We start from the raw sequence: 16,874 nt of genomic DNA, 5'->3' as shown, positions 1-16,874 counted from the left end.
TGTGTGCAGGTATATTTCTACGTTAGGCCTGTCTGTCATAGTGTTGCTGCAGCGTGTGCAGGTGTATTTAGAAGCTAGGCCTCAGTTCATCGGGTGCTGGTGGAATGCGTACGTGTAAGAGCCGCAGCTAGCCAACAAGGTTCTACAGCAGGTAGAGTGAGCGCGCAGGTAAAAGTAGGCACTAGGCCTCAGTGTTACAGTGCTGCTTCAGTGTGTTCAGGTTAATTTAGGAGCTAGGCCTCAGTAATAGGGTGCTGCTGCAGTGTTTTTTTCGTTATATTTATATGTTAGGCCTCAGTAGTATATACCTGCACACACTGCAGCAGCACTATAAGTTAGGGCTGAGTATCATAGTGCTGCTGCAGTGTGTGCAGGTACATTTAGGTGCTAGGCCTCAGTTATGTAGTGCTGCCGCAGAGTTTTCATGTCTATTTATATGTTAGGCCTGAGCAATATAGTGCTTCTGCAGCGTTTTTAGGTATATTGATTTGTTAGGCCTCAGTATTGTAGTGCTGCTTCAGTGTGTGCAGGTACATTTAGGAGCTAGGCCTCATAAATATACCCCCAAAAAAAACACTGCAGCAGCACCATTTTACTATGTTATGCCTCAGTAGTATATACCTGCACACACTGCAGCAGCACAAAGTTAGGGCTGAGTATCATAGTGCTGCTGCAGTGTGTGCAGGTACATTTAGGAGCTAGGCCTCAGTAATGTAGTGCTGCCGCAGCGTTTTTAAGTATCTTGATAAGTAAGGCCTCAGTTATGTAGTGCTGCCGCAGTGTTTTCTGGTCTATTTCTAAGTAAGGCCTCAGTAATGTAGTGCTGCTGCAGTGTTTTTAGGTATCTTGATAAGTAAGGCCTCAGTTATGTAGTGGTTCTGCAGAGTTTTTAGGTATATTGATTTGTTAGGCCTCAGTATTATAGTGCTGCTGCAGTGTGTGCAGGTACATTTAGGAGCTAGGCCTCAGTAATATAGTGCTTCTGCAGCGTATTTAGATCTATTTATATGTTAGGCCTGAGCAATATAGTGCTTCTGCAGCGTATTTAGGTCTATTTATATGTTAGGCCTGAGCAATATAGTGCTTCTGCAGTGTTTTTCGGTGTCTTGATAAGTTAGGCCTCAGTTATGTAGTGCTGCTGCAGCGTGTGCAGGTGTATTTAGAAGCTAGGCCTCAGAGTTCTACGGGTGCTTGTGGAATGCGTACGCGTAAGAGCCGCAGCTAGGCAACGAGGTTCTACAGCAGGTAGAGTGAGCGCGCAGGTAAAAGTAGGCACTAGGCCTCAGTATTATAGTGCTGCTGCAGTGTTTTTTTTTTAGTTATATTTATATGTTATGCCTCAGTAGTATATACCTGCACACACTGCAGCAGCACTATAAGTTAGGGCTGAGTATCATAGTGCTGCTGCAGTGTGTGCAGGTACATTTAGGAGCTAGGCCTCATAAATATACCAAAAAAAAACACTGCAGCAGCACCATTTTACTATGTTATGCCTCAGTAGAATATACCTGCACACACTGCAGCAGCACTAAGTTAGGGCTGAGTATCATAGTGCTGCTGCAGTGTGTGCAGGTACATTTAGGAGCTAGGCCTCAGTAATGTAGTGCTGCTGCAGTGTTTTTAAGTATCTTGATAAGTAAGGCCTCAGTAATGTAGTGCTGCTGCAGTGTTTTTAGGTATCTTGATAAGTAAGGGCTCAGTTATGTAGTGCTGCCGCAGTGTTTTTAGGTATCTTGATAAGTAAGGGCTCAGTTATGTAGTGCTGCCGCAGTGTTTTTAGGTATCTTGATAAGTAAGGGCTCAGTTATGTAGTGCTGCCGCAGTGTTTTTAGGTATCTTGATAAGTAAGGCCTCAGTTATGTAGTGGTTCTGCAGAGTTTTCATGTCTGTTTATATGTTAGGCCTGAGCAATATAGTGCTTCTGCAGCGTTTTTAGGTATATTGATTTGTTAGGCCTCAGTATTATAGTGCTGATTCAGTGTGTGCAGGTACATTTAGGAGCTAGGCCTCATATAAATAACAAAAAAAAACACTGCAGAGCACCATTTTACTATGTTATGCCTCAGTAGAATATACCTGCACACACTGCAGCAGCACTATAAGTTAGGGCTGAGTATCATAGGGCTGCTGCAGTGTGTGCAGGTACATTTAGGAGCTAGGCCTCAGTAATGTAGTGCTGCCGCAGTGTTTTCAGGTCTATTTAGATGTTAGCCCTGAGCAATATAGTGCTTCTGCAGCGTATTTAGGTCTATTTATATGTTAGGCCTGAGCAATATAGTGCTTCTGCAGTGTTTTTCGGTGTATTTAGAAGCTAGGCCTCAGAGTTCTACGGGTGCTTGTGGAACGCGTACGCGTAAGAGCCGCAGCTAGGCAACGAGGTTCTACAGCAGGTAGAGTGAGCGCGCAGGTAAAAGTAGGCACTAGGCCTCAGTGTTACAGTGCTGCTGCGGTGTGTTCAGGTAAAGTTAGGAGTTAGGCCTCAGTATTGCAGCGCTCGTGGAGTGTGAATTTAGCCGCTAGGCCTCAGCCTTCCGATTGACAGAATGTTCATGTAGGCCTTTACCTACTGCTATATTTGGATCTATTAAAAATGTTACCACAATAAAAGTGTGGCCTCACGCTCTTTTTTTTTTCTTCTGTATTAGGGTTCTGGGCGGTTGGGGTTGCAATGAATTAGTGTTATAGGGGATTAGGGTTGTAATAAATTAGAGTTAGGGTTGTAATAAATTAGGGTTATGGGGCTTAGGGTTACAATATATTAGGGTTATGGGGCTTAGGGTTAGAATATGTTAAGGTTATGGGGCTTAGGGTTAGAATATATTAGGGTTAGAATATGTTAGGGTTATGGGGCTTAGGGTTAGAATATGTTAGGGTTATGGTGCTTAGGGTTAGAATATATTAGGGTTAGAATATGTTAGGGTTATGGGGCTTAGGGTTAGAATATATTAGGGTTATGGGGCTTAGGGTTAGAATATGTTAGGGTTAGGGTGCTTAGGGTTAGAATATATTAGGGTTGAGGGGCTTAGGGTTAGAATATGTTAGGGTTAGGAGGTTTAGAGTTAGAATAAATTAGGGTTGGGGGGTCTTAGGGCTGGTGGAGGGCCGGTGTTTGGGGGAATTAGGGCTCGTTACCGGAGCGCCGAGTCGATTCAGGTGCGCCTAACGAGCCGCGCCCGGAGCCCGGGACCCACAAGAGCCGAGCGCTCCACGAGGAGCGCCGATCCGAGTGCGGGGCGCCGGCGACGAAGACCAGGCGGCGACAAAGACGCGTGGGAGTCGACTGCGGGAGTCGTCCATTCGCGCAACACACCGCGCGCGCACTGTGCTTTACGCACTCCACAAGGGCGCCCCGCAACACCAGCTAAACTACGCACACGCGCCTCACACACCCGACACGCTCTCGCCCACACTCTCCTCCGACGACACCCACGCCGTTCGCCCCGCTCGCGATACCCTTTCACGACATTATTACACGATAAGCACGCCAAATGCGCCGTTGCCCGTTCGGAGCGCGGCCGGCTCGGCGCGCTTCGAGGAGCGCCGCGAGAAAGGCGCCGTCCGCACGCCGCCCTTTCCGCCTTCACGACACGCGAGGGGGCCTCTCGGAGGCGGGAGAGTGCTTTAACGCTCGCCAGGTTGGCCACGCGCGCGGATTTCGTGCGAGAAACGCGGCGAGAAAACACAACGCGAGCCTGCAGCTGCGCCACGGCTGCACAGCACCGGCCGGGTTGAGTCTACAACGTTCTCATGCGGCGCTTAAGGGCCGCCCCCCTCGCCGCTGAGGGAGGTTCCACAGAACGCTACAGCAGCAGACACACAGTGCTCGCTCCAGCACGCAGCAAAGCAGAACGATGGCAGAAGTCGCTCCCGCCCCAGCCGCCTCGGCGCCCGCCAAGGCCCCCAAGAAGAAGGCGGCCGCCCGCCCCAAGAAGGCCGGCCCCAGCGTCGGCGAGCTTATCGTCAAGGCCGTCTCGGCATCCAAGGAGAGGAGCGGCGTGTCCCTCGCCGCCCTGAAGAAAGCCCTGGCTGCCGGCGGCTACGACGTGGAGAAGAACAACTCTCGCGTTAAGATCGCCGTCAAGAGCCTCGTCACCAAGGGCACTCTGGTGCAGACCAAAGGCACCGGCGCGTCGGGCTCTTTCAAGCTCAACAAGAAGCAGGCCGAGGCCAAGAAGAAGCCGGCCAAGAAGGCTGCTCCTAAAGCCAAGAAGCCCGCCGCCAAGAAACCGGCTGCCGCGAAAAAGCCCAAGAAGGTAGCGGCGAAGAAGCCCGCCGCGGCCAAGAAGTCTCCCAAAAAGGCCAAGAAACCCGCAGCGGCTGCGAAGAAGGCAACCAAGAGCCCCAAGAAGGCGAAGAAGCCGGCGGCTCCCAAGAAAGCCACCAAGAGCCCAAAGAAAGCCAAGGCTGTCAAGCCCAAAGCGGCCAAGCCCAAGGCGGCGAAGCCCAAGAAGGCTGCCCCCAAGAAGAAGTAAACGGTGCCGTTTACCTTCATGTTTTGTTCCTCTCTAACAACGGCTCTTTTAAGAGCCACCCACAGTTTCGTTTCAAAGAGCTTCCTTTGCTATAAACACGTACATATATGTATTCAAAGCATATAACAGTGTCTAATGTGTATGGCGTATGACACTATTTATCGTTGTATGATCATCATTTTAACATACAAATACGGCTCCCATATAAGTAGCTGTCATAGCACAACCACAGCCACTGTAGGTATTCGTTTCATTAGTTTGTTTATTAGTTTATTTCTTTTCGTTTACAACTTTAGATTTATTTGAGCGGGAAGGCATAAGTCTCTGTCTGCAGCAGTAGGTCTCTGTCTCACACACACACAAAGCAGGCAGCACGAGGAGGAGGGGGAGGTGGGGGCCCAAAGCGAGCAGCGGAGGGCGGGCGCTGGCGTTGGACGGCGGACACGCGATTGGCTGTCTCAGCGCCAAGCGTTTACACTGCACGAGGAGGAGGGGGGAGGAGGCTGCACGAGGAGGAGGGGGGAGCGGCCGCTAGAGTTCGACGGCGGGGACGCTATTGGCTGTTGCTGCGCGAAGCTTGCAGCCAATAGGAACGTAGGCGCTTTTGCTTTATCAACAGCGCCCGGGAGCCTTCTCGCTTTATTTCAGCTTTGTTCAGCGAACACATCTGACCTGCATCATGAGCGGAAGAGGCAAAACCGGCGGCAAGGCTAGGGCCAAGGCCAAGACTCGCTCTTCCCGCGCTGGGCTGCAGTTCCCCGTGGGCCGTGTGCACAGGCTCCTGCGCAAAGGAAACTACGCAGAGCGTGTTGGCGCCGGTGCCCCCGTCTACCTTGCCGCCGTGCTGGAGTATCTTACCGCTGAGATTCTCGAGTTGGCCGGCAACGCCGCCCGCGACAACAAGAAGACTCGTATCATCCCCCGTCATCTGCAGCTGGCTGTTCGCAACGACGAGGAGTTGAACAAACTGCTCGGAGGAGTTACCATTGCCCAGGGTGGTGTGCTGCCCAACATTCAGGCTGTGCTTCTCCCCAAGAAGACCGAGAAGGCGGTCAAGGCCAAGTAAATCTCCGCTTCTTTGTCCATACCCAAAGGCTCTTTTAAGAGCCACCCAACTCTACTCAAAAAGTGCTACGTTTCCTCACCAGTAACACAACACGCAGTACATGTAATACACGCAAAATACGTGTAGTGCATATTCTATGAATTCCTTTATCACGTTACGTGATAAAGGAATAAACTAAAATGAAAATAGTATATATAACGCGATGTGTGTCTATATTTATATATATATATAGATATGGATATAGATATATATATATAGATATATATATAGATATAGATATATATAGATATATATAGATATACACATACATGCACACACTATTATGCTTTTGATCAATGAGTAAAAGCACTAAAACAATTGACAAGATAAATATTTACAAGCTGAAAATACCTAGATATATACACACGGGTGGGTATTATGTTCGTGTGTGCGGAGATAAGTATTGTTGAATAAACAAATGAGAGCGATCAACCTGCATTGCGTTTAGTGTACATAAAACCAGGCTGGACAGCAGTAAGCCGCCACTGTGTTCTAACAGCAGTATTTTGCGGTTCGGAATGACGGCCAATAGCGCGCAAGCTCGATTTTGAAGACGCCCTATCAGACGCTGGCAGCTCCGACACGTCCAATCGGCGACGAGCGGCTCTAAAGCTTAAAAGGGCCGTGAGGAGGCGAGGGAGCGTTATTCTCTTTCAAGAGTTCAGCGCCATGGCAAGAACGAAGCAGACCGCCCGCAAGTCCACCGGTGGCAAGGCCCCGAGGAAGCAGCTGGCCACCAAGGCAGCCCGCAAGAGCGCCCCGGCTACCGGCGGCGTGAAGAAGCCTCACCGTTACAGGCCCGGCACCGTCGCTCTGAGAGAGATCCGTCGCTACCAGAAATCCACTGAGCTGTTGATCCGCAAGCTGCCCTTCCAGCGCCTGGTGCGTGAGATCGCTCAGGACTTCAAGACCGATCTGCGCTTCCAGAGCTCCGCCGTCATGGCTCTGCAGGAGGCAAGCGAGGCGTACTTGGTGGGTCTGTTTGAAGACACTAACCTGTGCGCCATCCACGCCAAGAGAGTCACCATTATGCCTAAGGACATCCAGCTGGCCCGCCGTATCCGCGGAGAGCGCGCTTAAACGGAGCGCTTTGACGTTTTCCCTTAATACCCAACGGCTCTTTTAAGAGCCACCTACCTGTGTCTGTGCCAAAAGAGTTGTTTTTCTACATGCGTTTTATATGCATTTATATATATTATATTTATTATATAAAATTATACATTGTTTTGAGTACACTTAGTACTACTTTTGCATACAACATTCATATATATAATATATATATATATATATATATGTATATATATATATATATATATATATATATATATATATATATATGTATATATATGTATATATTATATTCTGTGTATTATATATATTATATTATATGCGTGTGTGTATGTATGTATATATATGTGTATATATATATATATATATATATATAATATATATATGTATGTATACATATATATATAATATATATGTATGTATACATACATATATTATATATATGTATGTATACATACACACATGCATATAATATATATAATTTATACATTGTTTTGAGTACACTTAGTACTACTTTTTCATACAACATTCATATATATATATATATGAATGTTGTATGAAAAAGTAGTACTAAGTGTACTCAAAACAATGTATACATTTAACATAACGTACATTTTATCAATATTTCGCGCCTTTTTAATAGCCAGCAATTACTAGAGCTTACTGCAATGGCTAAATACATAGAAACACACAAGCACAAGATTTATGAGCACATTATTGGTGAAATAATAGAGAAAGGCATCTATATATATATTATGTGTGTGTGCGTGAGTACTGAGGGAACTGCTGCATGTAACACTGATGGAGCTTGGATGCCACCGTGTGGTTCAACTGCACCATTGCATGCACTGTTATAAGTTGCAAGAGTTCTGTTATAAGTGTGTGTGTGGTGACATAAATTGAACTCTTCTTACTGAAAAAGGCATTGTTTCACTACACGGCGGCATCCATCAGTGTTACATGTGCAATGTAATATATACACACACATTGATATACTCGGTAATATTGTCATATTCTCTCTAGATATTAATATATACCTAGCTACATATATATATATATATATATATATATATATATATATATATATATATATATATATCGTGAGGTTTACTTAATGTATAGATTATGGACGTATCATAAGACTTACAATATATTTATATACGCATGTTTTCATGTTTTAAGAGCTCTCTCTCTCTCTCTCTCTCTCTCTCTCTCTCTGTATATATATCTAAAAAATATATAGAAACGTTTTATATATTGTTCATATATACACATATATATGTGTTTGTGTGTGTGTGTTGTTAAACAGCGCAATTGCATTGATGAGGCTTAGTACCTTTTCATATGGACATGGAACATAAGACTTACTTCACTTTGTATATATAAGTGTATGTTGAGCTGACTACTTCACGTTTTAAGAGTTTGGATGCCACCATGTGGTTAAAGTTCTGTATTGCATTGCTCAAGAATATATCTATATAATTCTTGAGCATATATATTTATTGTTTTTTTCCTTTTTTTATGGAAAGAAAATTAGACATTCATGCAAACACACGCACACATATATATTGAGGCAATGTGTCTTTGCAATGTTTGAGCATATCTTGTGGCTGTGTATGAGACTATGTCCAAAACCACATTGACTCGTAAATATAAAGGAAAAATCAAATGTAGATATCCCATTTAAACTTTTTATTTGGAATTATTTATTGGGTCCAGGAGATGGCAGCAACGTCACATTCCTTAAATTACATCTTCTCTCTAATTGCAGGGCAAATATTATATGTAATACAGATAAACTTTGTGGAAAGGTCCAAATTGGCTTGACTCTGGTTTTTCATCTTACTATTGGTAATAATCAATCTAATCAATCTATATTTTCCTGGGACAATATACAATTACCTTTAATACATGTAAATAAATGAAAATAGTAATACTACTACTTGTAATGATGATGATGATGATGATAATAATAATCATAATAATGTTAATTACTAAATGACTAATAATAAAATTAATAATTATACATAATATCACCAATCATATAATAACAATAAATTATGAGTAATAAACTCTTAATAGTAAATAAAATGACTAATATTACCATTACTAATAGTAATACAAATTACTTATATGAACATTTATAATACTACTACTACTCCTACTCCTACTACTACTACTACTACTACTACTAATAATAATAATAATAATAATAATAATAATAACAATCAGAATGATACTACTAATAATTAATAATAACAAATTATTATTCACTATTTATTAATAAAGCATTATTAATATTTATTATACGTAATCAAATTTACCAACATTAACACTAATATAATTAATGATATTATGGCGTTAATAAAAAAATTAATAATTAAACAAAAAAATAAAATATAATAATAATAAATATTCTTATTCTTATTATAATTTTTTTTATTATTATTATTATGACTTTCTTTGGTATTTGACCATAGGGTGATTTTTTTAGACACGTGTACATGGCACTACTAAGACTTTAGTCTCTCTCTCTCTCTCTCTCTCTCTCTACACACACACACACACACTATATATATATATATATATATATATATATATATATATATATATATATATATATATATATATATATATATATATATATAATAAAGATATATATTATATGTATATTCTCCGGCCACGGGTGGAGTGTCTGGAGTGCTAGTTTGTTGGCTATCTGGGCTGCTAGCTAGGTGAGTGAAGCTAAATTAGCGATTAGCATGTACCATTAAATTGGCCAAATATACTGCACTAAACTAGCAGGTAGGTGTTCATTCTGTCCCCTGTGTATGTATTTTATATTGTGATTAGTGTATTTAGCCACAGTGTTGTTGAAACTCGCCTACATGAGCGGTTGCTATGGCTTCCGAATAGGTAACTAGGCGCTAGCATAGCTTAGCTTAGCTTAGCGTGCGGGTTTGTTTACGTTTTCGTGGTTCACAAAATGGCGGCCATTCCCTTCTCTAGGTCAGAGGTCAGAGGTCACGAGGTACAGCGAATTTGATGTGTAGTTTATTAATGTAATTGCATTAAATTATCTTTTTACGGGGCAAAGTTTAACTGCAATGTCCATTCCCCCACTCTCTAAAAATCTACCGTTTGTGGATATTTGGTTTTCCTTAAATGGCCGCCATTTTGCGTAATTCTGCTCGCTAAATATTGCTTACACAAGTTAAGAGTTACTAAACGTTGAAGCAATACATGTTTTTTGGCCGTGCTTTTAATTTCTAACTATTTTGGATAGAAGAAAGAAATACATTTTTGGAGCTAAGGTTAAAGGCAAGATTTAAACCGCTACTCTCTGACAAGTGAACCAAGCCTTTAGGACACATTTAAATATTTCATCATTGGTATACTTGACTTGAGTCCTAAGAAATAATTAAATCTTTACTAATTATGTCATTGGCGTTCTGTCCAATTGTTAAGGTGTATTTTAAGGTGTGTTAATATGTGTAATAATAATTATAACATGAATAATGTTAATTTGTTGTGTATATATATATAGTTATATATGAGTTATTTATTTATTTAATGCTATCTCTATGGAAGGTTGAAATAGGTTTAATGTACTGATCTTGTTTTTTGGTGGAGCTTGCAGCCCATCTGCTGGTCGAATGCAGACACTGCAAAGAATTATGAATGAGTGGGTGAGAAAGCAAATCTTTTTACCTGTTTTGAAATGTTTTATTTGTTTACATGAATTTGGATTAGGGGGGCCACATATGGTGGTCTAATACTGTTATTTCACATGGATCAGGAGAAATTTTCACTGAACCAAATATCTTATGTGTAGAGTGAGTGAAAAGGATTGGGGCATAGTGCGAATTATTGACATGAATTCGAATAATAACAAATATTTTATTTGAGTTGTCAATTATTTACAAAGCCCAGCACAATTTTTGAAGTACTTTAGAGGTACACATTAGTAGAAGTTTAATGAACTCTGTAATTGAGTACACTTAGTTTGACGAATACACTTGAAAACTCTTTTCTATTTGATAAAACATACATGAGACACAGTAATCGTGCTTCGTGTGTTCCACAATTTGGATTTCACAAGGCATATTATTGTCCATGAGAAGACAGGCTTTCTCTGAGAAACCTACTTACTCACTACTACTACTACTACTACTACTACTACTACTAATAATAATAATAATAATAATAATAATAATAATGATTATTATTATTATTATTATTATTATTATTATTATTATTATTATTATTATTATTATTATTATGGTAGTTGTTGTTGTTGTATCTTGCAAGATGTTTTTCCCCCCCTTCCATTTGCAAAAGTTGCCCACTGGTGATCCACTAAGCAGTACATATGTTAAGGCATTTCATTTGTTGTATTATTTCTTTTTTGTTTGGGTACATTTGAAGGGACAAAATGAAACAGAAAACAAATGAAACTAACACAAATAAATATATTATAATGTATATACATAAAATAATATATATATAAAACACATAAGACATAGAAAAAGAAACTAAAAGATATATGTGAAATGATATGAAATTATATGTATGTTCATGTATTTATTATTATATGTGTGTGGATGTGTGTGTGAGAGTGAGCTTGTGTATATCCATAATATGCTATAATTGATGTTTACCTTTTTTCTCTTTTCCAACCACTTCCTTCAACGTGTCCCAGCATTTATTTTGTATGCATGAAAAGATATTAATATTAAGACATTTTAAACATAATAAATGTATTAATAATTTTATGTAATGCTATCTCCATGTAACATTGACATAGGTTTAATGTACTGATCTTGTAAATTGTTGTTTTGTCTTTGTTTGTGTGTGGTTTGACAGACAGTTCTAAGGGAGATGTTTTTTGGTGGAGCTTGGAGTCCATCTGCTGGTCGAAGGAATACACTGCAGAGATTTATGAATGAGTGAGTGAGAATACAAATCTTTTGACCTGTTTTGAAATTTTATTTGTTTACATGAATTTGGATTACGAGGGCCACATATGGTTGTCTAATTGTGTTAGTTCACATGGATCAAGAGAGTTTTTAACTGCAATATTATATGTGTAGCGAAGTGAGCGAAATGGCTCGGGTCTGAGAGGGAATGACGGATTGAAATTCAAATATTAACAACTATTTAATTTGAGTTGTAATGTATTTGCTACTCCCAGCACCATTTATGAAGTACTTTAGAGGTACGCATTAGTAGACGTTTAGTGAACTCCGTAATTGAGTACACTTAGTTTGGCGAATACACTTTAACAAATAGCTTATATTTGATCAAACATGCATGAGACACAGTAATCGTGCTTCGTGTGTGCCACATTTTGGATTTCACACGGCAGATTATTATCCATGAGAAGACAGGCTGTCTCTGAGAAACATACTTACTCACTACTACTACTACTAATACTACTAATAAATATTATTATTATTATGGTTATTTATTCGACTGTTCCAACACTCTGTGATTTAGAGCTTATTGTGTTACATTACGACAGGTTTCTGACCCATAGTTTATTTCAAGAGATGGCCTACAAATGTGTACTTTTCATCACATTCACAATTTGATTAGGGCATTTGTCTTTTATATATTATCATATAAAGATAATAGAATGAGATTCCTTTATTCAGTTGGTTAACACGATCCGCATATATGGCTACAACTTTATAATAAAGAGCAGAGGATCTTGCCCCCTTCCATTTGCAAATGTTGCCCACTGATGATCCACTAAGCCTGAAATATGTTAAAGCAGGATTTTTTGCCGTGTTATTTTTTGTTGTAGGAAATTTGAAGGGACAATACGAAACATAAACCAAAAAAAAACATAACAAGAATAACTCTAATAAAATGTATATACCTAAAATAATCTATATCTATATATATATATATATATATATATATATATATATATATATATATATATATATATATATATATATATATAAACCAGAAAAGAAATAGAAAAATGAACAAGAAAAGATTATACACAGCTCCTATGATAGAACCCAAAACATGATTCATTCCGCCCTAGTATTTTTGATTGACAAAACATACTAAATATATGTATACATTTCTTTAATGCTATCTCCATGTAACATTGAAATAGGTTTAATGTACTGATCTTGTAAATTGTTGTTTTGTCTCTGTTTGTGTGTGGTTTGACAGACAATTCTAGGGGAGGTGTTTTTTGGGTGGAGCTTGGAGTCCATCTGCTGGTCGAAGGAATACACTGCAGAGATTTGTAAATGAGTGAGTGGGAATACAAATCTTTCTACCTGCTTTTGTAATGTTTTATTTGTTTACATGATTTTGGATTATGAGGGCCACATATGGTTGTGTAGTAGTGTTCATTTCTTATGGATCAAGAGGGTTATTATTAACTGATATAATTATTTTATGTGTAAAGTGAGAAAAAAGGATTGGAGCATATTCCGAAAGATTGTTAGAAAATAAATCAACCTCCCAGCACAATTTTCAAAGTACTTCCGAAGTACACATTAGTAGAAGTTTAATGAACTCCGTAAATACATACACCTAGTTTGACGAATGCACTTTACAAAATGGCTTATATTTGATAAAACGTACATGATACACATTAATCGTCCTTTTTGTGGTCCACACGTTGAATTTCTCAAGGATTATTATTATTAATATTTTTATTAGATTTATTTACTTTTTGTTTTATTGAGTATTTGGGTTTGTACTGCTACTACATGTCTCTTGAGCGATAACACTGGGATTTAGAGATGATGTATTGATATATATTACGACAATATTTATTAAGCTTTTTATTTTTTGGCTGAATATAGGCTTTGTACAACACTCAAACCAACTACTAAAACCAACAAATGAACAAACACACAGCGAAATGTTTTTGTACGTTGCCCTCCGTTTGTTTGGTGAGGGGAAAATATTCAAATGTCCCACGCGGTTCAGTGCTTCATAAAGTCGGTCTGGCAATATGTAATATTCAGCATTCATTGGTGTAAGATATCTACAGTTATTACTTTCAAGCAGATACGGTTTATAATCAGTCTTTCTGTAGCGCTCTAGCGTGCGGGGGCGGTGCGGACGGCCTCACCGCGAGGGGCCACCCAGCTGCTTTGTACTGGGCTCCGCCTCTCTGTCTTCAACTAGGTCCGGTAGAGTAGAATATCAGGCGCCGGCCGGCCGCTCTAACTTCATTCTTTCTCTTCTCGTCGACAGGGAGCAAGAGCAGCAACGATGTCCGGCCGAGGAAAAGGAGGCAAGGGGCTCGGGAAAGGAGGCGCCAAGCGTCACCGCAAAGTTCTTCGCGATAACATCCAGGGCATCACCAAGCCCGCTATCCGCCGTCTTGCGCGTCGTGGTGGCGTCAAGCGTATCTCCGGTCTGATCTACGAGGAGACCCGCGGTGTGCTGAAAGTGTTCCTGGAGAACGTGATCAGAGACGCCGTCACCTACACCGAGCACGCCAAGAGAAAGACCGTCACCGCCATGGATGTGGTGTACGCCCTGAAACGCCAGGGACGCACTCTTTACGGATTCGGAGGTTAAACGCTCGTCTAGAACAACGCAAACAACAACGGCTCTTTTAAGAGCCACCCACAAATCCACCCAAAGACAAGTTTTCCGTGTTTGAATAAGATACAGTAGTTGAATAACACTAAATTTCCCTATATAAAACGTCCCACTGCCCGTGAATTAGCAGATAAAGTGTGGAAATGCACTATGAAAGATATATTTAAGGATATCAGTATTATTGTGTGTGTGTGTGTGTGTACGCTATATATTTATAGATAATTTATACATATATGCCTACCAGTGTGTGTGTGTGTGTGTGTATATGTATACGCACGTGTGTTATTAAAGAATAGATTTTCATCATATAAATATCCGAGTCTGGGAATAAGAAGCGTCAGCGTAAAGTCAATTATTGTATGAGTTTTAGGTAGTTTTAGAGGACCGCCGTAGGATCTCCCGGCCATTCAACTGAACCAGACATTAGTTTACACGAAGGCAAAGTGATGAATAAACATACAGGCGCGCGTTTGTGCGCGCTCTCAAAGCGCATATGTCTTTATTTGTCCGCTTCTAAGCTAACGCATACGAAGCGTCAATTTTTACAAGGTATAAAACGGTCTTAAACTTAGTACACTTAGTCCTACACGGGGGCCGTCGCCTTCGCCGCTGTGTGCGCGGGAAGGCACACAAAGAGCAGGCTGCAGCAGCGGGTGGAGGGTGGAGGGTGGATGGGGTTGGGGGGGGGAGGGGGGAGGGGGGGAGGGGGGGAGGGGTATTACAGTGGAGCGAGCTGTGTTTGTCCAATGGTGGTTTGACGGCATTCGAAAGGCGTGACTCATGTTAATTAGACTAGCAGAGTGTAAATAACGTGGGGGTTAGTCGCCTCCCCCTCATTCTTCAGTCTAACTCGAAGACGAGCAGGATGCCTGAGCCAGCAAAGTCCGCCCCGAAGAAGGGCTCCAAGAAGGCCGTCACCAAGACCGCCGGCAAGGGAGGCAAGAAGCGCAGAAAGTCCAGGAAGGAGAGCTATGCCATCTACGTCTACAAGGTGCTGAAGCAGGTCCACCCCGACACCGGAATCTCCTCAAAGGCGATGGGTATCATGAACTCCTTCGTGAACGACATCTTCGAGCGCATCGCCGGTGAGTCTTCCCGCCTGGCTCACTACAACAAGCGTTCCACCATCACCTCCAGGGAGATCCAGACCGCCGTGCGCCTGCTTCTGCCCGGCGAGCTGGCCAAGCACGCCGTCTCCGAGGGAACAAAGGCCGTCACCAAGTACACCAGCTCCAAGTAAAGAGCGAACCCGCTCCGATCAAACCCAACGGCTCTTTTAAGAGCCACCCACGTTTTCCACTAAAGAGCAGCGTTCCGTGTCCCTTTTCTAATGTGTTTTAAAAAAAACACACACATTAAGTATTCATATACGTAGTGTGTGTGTGTGTGTGTGTGTGTATTGTAGTGAATGTGTATATTTATATGTATAAAAATAATAAATAAAATTGTGAACACACAATATATAGATATATATATATGTATATAGATATATATAGATATATATGTATATAGATATATGTGTATATATATATGTATATAGATATATGTGTGTATATATATATATATATATATATATATACACGTATATATATATATACGTATATATATATATATATAGATATATGTATATGTATATAGATATATGTATCTGTATATAGATATATGTATATGTATATAGATATATATATGTATATATATATAGATATGTGTATATATATATATATACGTATATATACGTATATATATATATATATATATATATATATATATATATATATATATATATATATATATATATATATATATAGATATATGTATATGTATATAGATATATGTATCTGTATATAGATATATGTATATGTATATAGATATATATATATATGTATATATATATATAGATATAGATATATAGATAGAAGAAATGGAAGGCGCATGATTCCCCATTATGTGCTGGGCTAAGCAGTGACTAGTGACACTAGTGACCAGTACATAGGTGGTCAATAAATCACACAAATAGTACATAAGAGGTGGTACAGCACAAAGTGTGTTTAAGAGATTATGCTATTCATGGGGAAGTGACATATTGCACAACGTCTATGCCTAGAGGAGATAAAAGTACACATATGTATGTACACATTTGCCACGTGCAAAGTGCTATAATTACTATAGCGCTAGATTATTATAGTGCTATAATTAAAGAACAGTTGAGCTTACCTATTAGTAACACAATCCCAATGATAAGCGTGTAACTGCTCTGCCCTATGACACATACTGTGACAAACTCTGTTGTAATTTGTTTCAAGAAAATACAGCCAATGAATCTAGAAATACACCAAAACTAGCTCCTAGTGAGCTGCATATAAACATGTGATTAGAAATCATATGTCGCTATGAATGATTAATGTTAAATGTAACCTATTTGTGGTGTTACTAACTTTTTCCTGCATCCATAAACAGAAAATCAGCTGTAAGACACACAAAACACACCCTACACGACTGTTGGTCCAACATCTGAGCTTCCACACCTGATGCTGCTAACGAGAGCCGCGTGTGAACGATAGAGCCAGGTGTGCTTCGTCTTACAAAGGCATAAATAAGCCCCCTCCCAGGTCAGCAAGCGAGACCCCAATTTTGGCGTCATG

The sequence above is a fragment of the Astyanax mexicanus genome, chromosome 25 (genome assembly GCF_023375975.1).
Source record: "Astyanax mexicanus isolate ESR-SI-001 chromosome 25, AstMex3_surface, whole genome shotgun sequence".
Lineage (NCBI taxonomy): Eukaryota > Metazoa > Chordata > Actinopteri > Characiformes > Acestrorhamphidae > Astyanax > Astyanax mexicanus.
The sequence above is the reverse complement of the archived record's forward strand: the minus strand, read 5'-3'. Positions refer to the sequence as shown.